Raw genomic sequence first — 10,534 nt, forward strand, 5'->3', positions numbered from 1 at the left:
AGACTGCAGTACATCCAATAATACAAATATAACTTGCATTAAATACAGTACTTCATACAGTACACAGGTTCCCACTGGTCAACATAGAAAACATCAATTAAAAAAACACACACATTAGAAACAGATTTCCAGTATGTTGGAGTGAGTTTTACTAACACTGCTACACAAAGGGTTAATGATTGTGCATTAGCCACCACATTGGTTAATAGCACAGCCTTATCGCAACAAGCTCAACTCATCATGTGACCTATTTTAAATGAAGCACAGACTTTGCCCCCCCAGGATTTCTATAAAATGACCAAAAACTTTTTTTTTTTTTTTTTGCTACACTTCTATGCAAATATGTAGCACTTTCTGCAACAGTAGATCACAGGAAAAGCAGTTTCAGGTTTAACTCTCTGCCCCTCCACACATACTGCAACAGTAGATCACAGGAAAAGCAGTTTCAGGTTTAACTCTCTGCTCCTCCACACATACTGCAACAGTAGATCACAGGAAAAGCAGTTTCAGGTTTAACTCTCTGCTCCTCCACACATGCTGCAACAGTAGATCACAGGAAAAGCAGTTTCAGGTTTAACTCTCTGCTCCTCCACACATACTGCAACAGTAGGATCACAACGGAAGAACCTCTACAACATGTCAAGAACTGGAACACGTGTAACAAATTCAACTCTAGAGGTCAATCAAAATCACTTTAATTAGCTAATCACAATTATATTACCCACCTGCAATTAGCCATATATATTAAAAAGGTAGGCGAGCGGAGTGCCAGATCCAAGAGATAAAACAGGGGCAAGACAGTAATCCTTACAATAAATATGCAATGAGGCCAGGGCCGCCAAGAGCCGTCATGGGCCCCGGGGAAGGATTGGTATGTCCCGCTGCCCCCCCCCTTTTGAAAGCGTTTGAAACATGGCATGTCACATATCATTACCCCGTTAAATGAATTTGAACATTACACATATTATTTTCAAATTAGCGTGATGATGAATGCATTTCTTCTGGTTATTAATGAAAACACAGTTTTAAGCTTTACTTCCTTGTTTATACAACTGCCATACTGCCCACTACATACTACATACCATGAGACAACTTCAACTTCCGCTATGAGTCAGCCGCTATGAGACAGCAGCTATGAGACAGCCGCTATGAGACAGCCGCTATGAGACAGCCGCTATGAGACAGCAGCTATGAGACAGCCACTATGAGACAGCAGCTATGAGACAGCCGCTATGAGACAGCAGCTATGAGACAGCCGCTATGAGACAGCCGCTATGAGACAGCCGCTATGAGACAGCAGCTATGAGACAGCCGCTGCAGTAATACCCTATTGGGTCCAGCAGCAGAAAAAACCTGTTCTGAGGGCACAGATGATACTGGGATGCACAGATACATCTGCGGCAGTTTTGAGAGCCTGGGAAAGCGCTGTGTGTTAGCCTTCCACCATTCCAATGGCTTGCACTCCAACGAAGTGCAAGCCTCCTTAAATAAGCCTTCTATTGCACTTTCTACTACAGTCTCTGTTGCATTTTGGAGGTAGTCGTCTCCTAAAGGAATTGCAGTGGCACTCTTTTCACGCTCCGTATCTCTGCACTGTAACTCTGATGCTGGCTCAGTCATTTCAGTCGCTGTACACAGTGCACCCTCGCTATCAGAGAGCAATTGCAATAGTTTGGATTCTACATCCATTTCCACATCAGGCAAAGGAAAACGTAGGTGCTTTTGGCGTGGATCCAACATTGATTCTGTAAGTGCAGATTTGATGACGACAGAAGTATCATTTGATTTTCAAGAGAGCGACGAACTGCAGACTTGAAATCCACAATACTTCTACTTTCGACAGCTGCGTCTCTTTTGAGACGATCTTGATGAGGCTGGTACAAATGGGATACACACTTTGCACCAGACTGCAGATAAAACAGTTGTAGCACATTTTAAAGCAGACAGAACGGGTAGAATATCTTCAATCAGTTTCCATTGATCATCGTGTAGCTCAAGGGCTCGAGCATCTGCCAGTTTTGTAAATGTGTAAATCGACAGCACTGCTCTTATTGCCCATCTTTGTTCATGAAGTCTTTCAAACATATCGTGAATTGAATTCCAACAAGTTTCCCATGACTGGATCAAGCGGTGTTGCTTTACCTGAAGCTGTATTTGTTTTTCTCCAGTGCTTTAATGGCAACAGTGCTGTGGTGGAAGTGTGCTACTAGGTGACTCCCTGCAGGAATAACACGATCAACACTACTGTTAGAAAAGTCGTCATGTATGGCAAGCTGTAGTGTATGTTGAAAACAATTAACAGACACCCATGACACACCTGGCAAGAATGATATTGCTTGCATTATCATGAACGCATGCAAAAACACGGCCAACTAGACCCCATTTCTCAACTGCAGTATTCAGCCTTTCAGAAAGATTTTCCACTGCGTGTCATTCAGGCATGTTTTCTTTGTGTAATACAGCAGACTGAAGCTCCTAGTTTTCAATGTAATGACATGTAATTGTGATGTAGCTTGCAGTTTGTCATGAAGTGTACTTGCACGCTCTTCATAGCGTTTCTCCACGCGTGTGGTTATAATTTGCCTCAAAGACACACAGTATGTCGTCTCCTCAAAACCCATTCATTTGAGAAGTCCTGCACCTTCAATAAAACTTATTGGCAGCATGTCTTCAGTTACCATGGTGCACAAAAGCCGAGTTATTTTCTTCAGCCCAGGTTGTGCTGTTCTACGTGAATATTCAGAAACAAATGTTGTCAGCGTTGTTTGCTTCGTGTCAACTTGATTTCCTGCTTCAACACAAGGGTGCTTAAGATTCAAATGATTTATAGATCTGCAGTTAACAAAGACATGGAACTCCAGGTTTGTGTCTGCGGCTGGAGCAAGGCGACAACGGTCAGGGGTTTGAAGATTCATCAAGGGAGAATGAAATGCTTGAGGGAGAAGGGACAAGGGCCTCGCATTGATCAGTACTTCTTACGAAGTCAGTCAAGTCAGTCGAATGAAATCCAGCGACAGGAAGCAAACCACAGTTCGCAGGATATCAGCACCCCTGTCATAGATGTGAGGAGGACTTGCATGGACACAGTTAGTGATGAACCTAATGATCCTTGTGAACCCGGTCAGACAAACCAGCATAAGAGAGAAAAGAACCTCAACGGGCACAAGCCTGGAGTTAAATGGCCAAGAGCTTGTGAGAAAACTGCATGGGACACAGTAAACACAGATCTCTGCGTTGCATTGGAAAGATTAAGTGGAACAGTTGAAAAGAAGCTGGATAAATTTGGGGACATCATCTACGCATATGGAAGTGAGAGGTTTGGAGTTGAAAAAAGGAAGGAAAAAGTACAAACTATTCCTGGAAAGTCTAGACGGCAGCAGGAGATCGAACGCTTAGTTAGAGAAAGGAGACAGCTGAGGAACCAATGGAGAAGAGCAGAACAAAGTCAGAAGGAGGGACTCAATCTCTTACAAAGGGTCATAAAAGATAAGCTTGCAACATTGCGCAGAGCTGAGCGCCTACGGAAACGCTACAAAAAGAAGGAGCGTGCGAGAGCTAACTTTTATAAAGACCCATTCAAATTTGTAAAGAAGTTATTCACCAGTGAGAAGAATGGCACACTAAAAGCATCTAAGGTTGAGCTGGAGAGATATTTGGAGGAAACACATACAGATTCAAAAAGGCAGGAGCCTATGTCAATTCCGTCAGACATCCCACCTATCAATCCACCAGAATACCAAATGGAGGACTGTGCACCTAAGTGGAAAGAAATAGAGCAAGCTGTGAAAAAAGCAAGGGCTTCATCATCTCCAGGGCCTAATGGAGTTCCGTACAGAGTGTACAAGAGTGCTTCAGGAGTTCTACGAATTCTGTGGAAATTGATGAAAGTGGCATGGGAAAAACAGGTTGTACCAAGAGCATGGCGCCGAGCAGGTGGAGTCTTTATACCTAAAGAAAAAGATTCTACAAGCATCAGTCAGTTTCGTCCCATTTCCCTATTAAACGTAGAAGGCAAGATTTTCTTCAGCATTATTGCTCAGAGATTGTCAGCTTACCTATTAAAGAACTGCTTCATTGACACTTCAATACAAAAAGCGGGCATTCCAGGTTTCCCAGGTTGCTTAGAACACATCAATGTGATCTGGCAACAAATTCAATCAGCTAAAAAGGAGAGGAAGGAGCTCCATGTGACATTCCTGGATTTGGCTAATGCATATGGTTCAGTGCCACATGAACTACTTTGGGCAGCATTTGATTTTTTCAGTGTACCGATGACAATAACAAATTTAGTGAAAGCCTATTTTGGAGATTTACAATTCAGTTTTTCAACTTCAGAATTCAGCACTACATGGCAATGCCTAGAGGTTGGAATAATGGCAGGATGCACCATTTCTCCACTGGCTTTTACCATGGCAATGGAAGTAATCATTAGGGCATCAAAATGGGTAGTAGGAGGAGAGCGCTTGGCTTCTGGAATGCGACTACCACCAATTCGAGCATACATGGATGACATGACAACCATGACTACAACAGTAGCCTGCACTAATCGATTATTGGGCAAATTAACCAATAACATTGAATGGGCACGAATGCAATTCAAGCCCACTAAATCAAGGAGCATCTCTATAATTAAAGGCAAAGTAGTAGATAAAACATTCTTCATTAATGGTGAGGCAATACCAACAGTGTCTGAGAAGCCAGTGAAGAGTCTTGGGAGATGGTACGACGGGGATCTAAAGGACACAGTTCGTGTGGGAGAAGTTAGACAACAAGCAGTGGAAGGGTTGAAGAGCATAGACAGCTGCGCTCTACCAGGTAAACTAAAACTCTGGTGCTTTCAGTTTGGTCTACTGCCGAGGTTGCTGTGGCCACTGACTGTGTACGAGGTTTCTTTGACAACAGTAGAGAAGCTGGAAGCTTTAATCAGTTCATACATCAGGAAATGGTTGGGAGTTCCACGCTGCCTCAGCAGAGTGGGACTTTATGGTAAAGGAATACTGCAGCTACCAGTCTCTGCTCTAACCGAGGAGTTTAAGTGCGCCAAGGTCAGACTGGAAATGACATTAGTAGAGTCACGCGATAAATGCGTAAGGGAGGCAGCACCTGTGTTGAAAACTGGAAGAAAGTGGGCGGCAAAGAAAGCTGTGGAAGATGCAAAGGCTGCCCTTCGAATTGGTGATATCATGGGGCAAGTTCAGCATGGAAGAGGGGGTCTTGGTTTCAGTTCAACTCCTCCTACATGGCACAAGGCGGCCCCAGCTCAAAGGAGGAAGCTGGTAGTCAACGAGGTGCAAAAGCAGGAGGAGAGGATGAGGTGTATAAAGGCCATTTCCCAGGCCAAACAGGGAGAATGGATGAGATGGGAGAGTGTGGAACAACGCAAGATTGGCTGGCAAGACCTATGGTCAATGGAACAGAGCAGGATCAGTTTCCTCATCAGGTCAACATATGATGTTCTCCCATCACCACAGAACCTAAACCTCTGGGTAGGAGAGGATCCCTCATGTCCTTTGTGTTCATCACCTGCAACATTAAGGCACATTTTGACAGGATGTAAGGTGGCTCTTAGCCAAGGACGGTTTACTTGGCGCCATGACCAGGTGCTGCGATGTTTGGCCTTAGCATTGGAAGACAAGCGTAACATGACCAATAAGTTGCCACCTGTTCCATCAAAACATTACACACAAAAGACAACATTCCTCCGCCCAGGAGAGCAACCACCAAGAAAAGGTGTTAAAACCAATCCTCGCCCAGGACAATTGGAAGCTGCTAGAGACTGGAATATGCTGGCAGATGTTGGTCAACGGCTTATTTTTCCACCTGAGATTGCCACCACTAACCTTCGACCAGATATTGTCTTGTGGTCTGGATCAGCACGCCTTGTTCACCTGGTAGAGTTAACAGTGCCATGGGAGGATGCTGTAGATGAGGCGTATGAGAGGAAGAAACTGCGGTATGCTCAACTAGCCACTGAAGCGGAACAGCGAGGATGGAGAGTTCGGGTTTACCCAGTGGAAGTGGGTTGTCGAGGATTTGTGGCACGCTCTACAACCCGGTTTCTCAGAGACGTCGGATTCAGTGGCCAAGAGTTGCGTCGCACAGTGAAGAACTTATCTGAAGCAGCAGAGAGGAGCAGCAACTGGCTGTGGTTGAGACGGAAAGATTCTGGCTGGGGACAGGTAAGTAAGCTGGGCTGAGTTGAGTGGGGGACGGAGGGGGGTGATGCTGGGACGCCAGAATCACCGTCGAGCCCTCTTGAGGTGTCGTGGGCTAGTCGACGAAACACTGAGGATGGAAGGTGCCCACTTGAAAACCCCAGAGATGTACCCTACTTAGCTCAATCCAGACGGTTGTCATGCTGATGCGCTGGGGAGGCCGCACTTTGGTTGATCCCCGGAGCCAGCATCGCAGCCGTTGTGTGTGCTGATGCGCCAGGGAGGCAAAATAAGCTGATCCCTGGAGCCAGCATTACACTTCAGCCATTAACACCAGACAGAAGGATATCTACATCATCATATGGAAGGAAACGTAAATGGAGGGAGACACATATGGATCACATTAGTTTACTGTAAAGCTACGTCTTAGTTGGTGCTTATCTTGGCGAGAGCCGAGTTCAAATCAGCATGAAGTTTTAACATCTACTCTCGTGTAATGGAAATCATCATTGTTCCAGTGCAGTTTGAATAACTAAGTTCTGCATTACATCATTTACATTTAACAGACGTCTCTTTAACTTTCTCAAAATGATTCCACACGCAGCTCCTTTTCAAATGATCCAGGTTAGCTAGCAGCTGATTCTCTTCCTCGTGCGCGCTGATGAAATCCCTCTGTCACTACACAGCAGGCAAAATAGTATTTACGTCACATCATTTTATGCATATATGCGAGACGTATTTATGTAGTTTTTACTCTAGTTTAAACAAATTTTATATACAGTAAACATTTAAGGACATTTTATAGTTTAAACAATTAAACTATTACATCCCTATTAGGAAGCCATAGTGCCTTCCTTTTATAGCACCAACCCCGCACACAGGTAAGTTACCTTTAACCACAATATAAAGTTCTATACAATGCCCCCCCCCCCATTATCATGACCCATAAATCATGACAACATCAATACTGTTAAGCCGGCTCCACACCTGAGCGATTAGCTGCGCGACCAAATCGCTCTCAAAATCTGCAGCTGCTTTGTCCACACCTGAGCAGCTGGTTGCGCAACAAGTTTCCCCCATTTAGAAGTGTGTGCAGTTTTTTTTCCCTTGGCAATTACACTGCCCTGCTGCTGCTGTCAGTCCTTTCCTTCAGTCTTATCTTTAATAAACGATGGCTTCACTAATTACCGATGAAGAACTGGCTGCTATAGTCGTCTCATCTGTAGTTATTTTAAATGTGATATTAAAAGCAGAAGTGAAGCCACGTAAATACTGCTCAACCGACTTCTTCTCTGAAACGGTTATGCCGATTGAATCAAAGCTTTGCATACATGGCCTTGGCAAGGTTGTATGTCAAGTCTGTTCAAAGCAAGTTGCTACATAAAAAAAAACATGGCCACCGCGAGCCAATCAAATTTCAGCTATGGTCAATTTGCATATATTGCAGTGTTTCTCTATGGTACAATGTGGTAGAGTGGTGAAATTTCATACGGTAGTAGAGGACTATGGGAAATTAATGTCAACGAAAGAATGAAGTTGATTGGGCACATGATTTGGCAGCCATATTTGATTATTTTCAAGCCAAATTTTCTTATGTCCGTAAAATCAACACCTTTGCACGAAAACTCACAAAACTTGGTACGGTGGTATAAGCCTTTGGGAAGTTGTCTCAGAGTGAAAATTACATGGTCACATGGTTTGGTGGCCATATTAGATTTTTCCAAGAATTTTGGACAATTAAAAAATTCTTCTCCGAAACTGCTTATCGCAGAGATGTGATACTTGGTGCAATAGACTACCCTCATGGCCTAGATTTATGGTTGTTCAAGAGAAGTCGATTGGTCGCATGGGTCGGCAGCCATATTGGATTTTTTTGTGAACTTTGGCCAATTTAAATAAATTTTGCATACATAGCTTTGGCAAGGTTGTCTATCAAGTTTGTGCAAAGCAAGTCAAGCCAATCAAATTTCAGCTGTGGCCAAATTGCACAAATTTGCACATATTACCTTGCTAAAGCTGAAATGCAACACTTGTTTAGAACTCCTTTGAGAGTTTAGACAGTGTCATGGTTACTATAGTATGCACAAATGAACCCATATATGCTCTATTCAAAAATTGACTTGACCCTGACCTTTGACCTCTCCTTAAGGTCAAATGTAAAACTGGATAACTCCTTAGAGAATGAAGATAGGGTCATGGTTACTGAAGAACACATATAGTAACCCACATATGTCTATAGAAAATGTCATTGCATGTGACCTCTGACCTCTCCTTAAACATCAAATAAAAAGCTACCTTACAACTACTTAGAAAGTTTAGATAACACCATTGTACAAAAACCTGTGAAACTTTGCTGTATAGTAGTACCCAATGGAAAGTAATGCCCACAATTGAATGAAGATGATTGGTCACATGGATGGTGACCAAGCAATATGTGTAACTTTCACGATAAAAACCAGGAAGCCGTAAAGTTGCTTGCAACTCTACAAACTAGCTTTATATCTCCTTAGAGAGTGCAGATAGGGTCATGGTTATTGTGGAACACATAGGAACCCATATATGCTCTATCAAAAAATGTCTTTGACCTCTCCTTAAAGTCAAATGCAAAAGTGGCTTATAACTGCAGTTAGGGTCATGGTTACTATGGAACACAGATAGGAAGCCGTTAATTATTATTATTATTTTGTTTTTTTCCGCCACCAAAATGGACCAAAATCAAAAGTCTAATTTTGAAGCCACTAAAGCTACAAGAACCATTGCAGCTATTGCCCTCAAACTTCACACATATGTTGATGACAGGATGCAATTACACATCACTTTTTGGGGGTGACCGCATCTCATGTGTAGCCAGCATTTTGGATTCTACGTTTTCGCCTTGAAATGCAACTCCACCAGAACCGCTGGACCGATTAAACTGAAACTTTGCAGTATCTTATTAAACATTCATTTGGTGAGTTTTCGTCCATCCAAGATTGCCGACATGGCGTCCAAAAAGTTGCTCAGAATTTCACGAAACTTCAGATATTGGTGACCTATGCAGACTTGTACCCGAGTGAAAACGGTGCTATTGGGTCACATGGTATGGCCGCTATATTGGATTATGCGTGATTTTTGGAAGATTTTCAAAACACTTCTCATGAACGAAAAATAGTACAGCTGTGAAACTGTCTACATAGTCCTCTCGATAGGTCACATGATGCGATGGCCATGTTGGATTTTGTGTGAAACACTTAAATGACATCTCCTCAGGAACCCTTTGGCCGATTGACGTGAATCTTGGTATACTTTAACTTTGTACTGTCCTCTATCAGTACTATTGCTACATAAAAAAACAAGGCCACCACGGGCCAATCAAATTGCAGCTTTTCTAAATGTGCATATATTGGCCTATTTTCGCTCTATTTTTCTGTGGTACAGTGTTATATTCTTATATTTCAAAGATGTTAGAGGCTTTTGGAATGTTGTGTCTGTGAAAATGAGGGCAACAGGTCACATGATATGGTGGCCATAGTGTGTTTTTCAGAAATGTGCCAATGTCTCGATCTCGGCCATAGTTTGACCAATTGTTGTGAAACTTCGGAATAACAAAATTAGTAACACCTTTATCATTGTTCCTTTCAGCATATTGCTGCATAAAACATACCAATTACGGTGCAGTACTCTTGACTCTCCAGTTTGTTTATGCTGTTGACATTATTTTAATAGCAAGCCTGCATTTTTTAGAATTGTACTTTAAAATATAGTTTATTCATTATAATGATTAATCAAACATTTCTGTCTCTTATGTTTTATATTCTCCCATGGGAACCATTGAATTAAAAGCTTTTATTTGCCACATTTACAGGTTTCTGTCACAGATTTACATTGTCCCCCTTTACAGGAAACAGGTAAGTACCCAGCTTCACAACTACGGCAGTCCAGTCCCAGCTTTTCAGACCAGACAGCACTGTACCCAAGTCCAGCGCTCCAGATAAGGTCTGGGAGTAACTTACCCTCTAATCTTAAAACAGAGAGTAAAATGTATTCAACATTACCTTGAAGTCATGAGTAATCTCTATTAATGGGGTAGGCATTAAAAAAATAGCCTTCCATTTTAACTGCAATGTTACTTTGAACTACTGACTGTGCAACCGCACGTGCTCTACAAGGTTCTTTAATCGGCTTTTAGAGGTATCACACTTACATATACTTTAAATTCATATTCTTAAACTCAAATGAACATGTTAAAATATCAATAGAAAGTCATACAAATAAACATGGAAATGCATTAATATGTTATAAAACTGTTTGTTTAATATTTTAGGCACCTTTTTTTAGCGGTTGCCTCTGACGATGGTTCCAGTTGGATTTGTAGCTAGACTGGGGTGTTTACTCTTCAA

This window comes from Acipenser ruthenus, chromosome 35 (genome assembly GCF_902713425.1).
Source record: "Acipenser ruthenus chromosome 35, fAciRut3.2 maternal haplotype, whole genome shotgun sequence".
In the NCBI taxonomy this organism is placed as follows: domain Eukaryota; kingdom Metazoa; phylum Chordata; class Actinopteri; order Acipenseriformes; family Acipenseridae; genus Acipenser; species Acipenser ruthenus.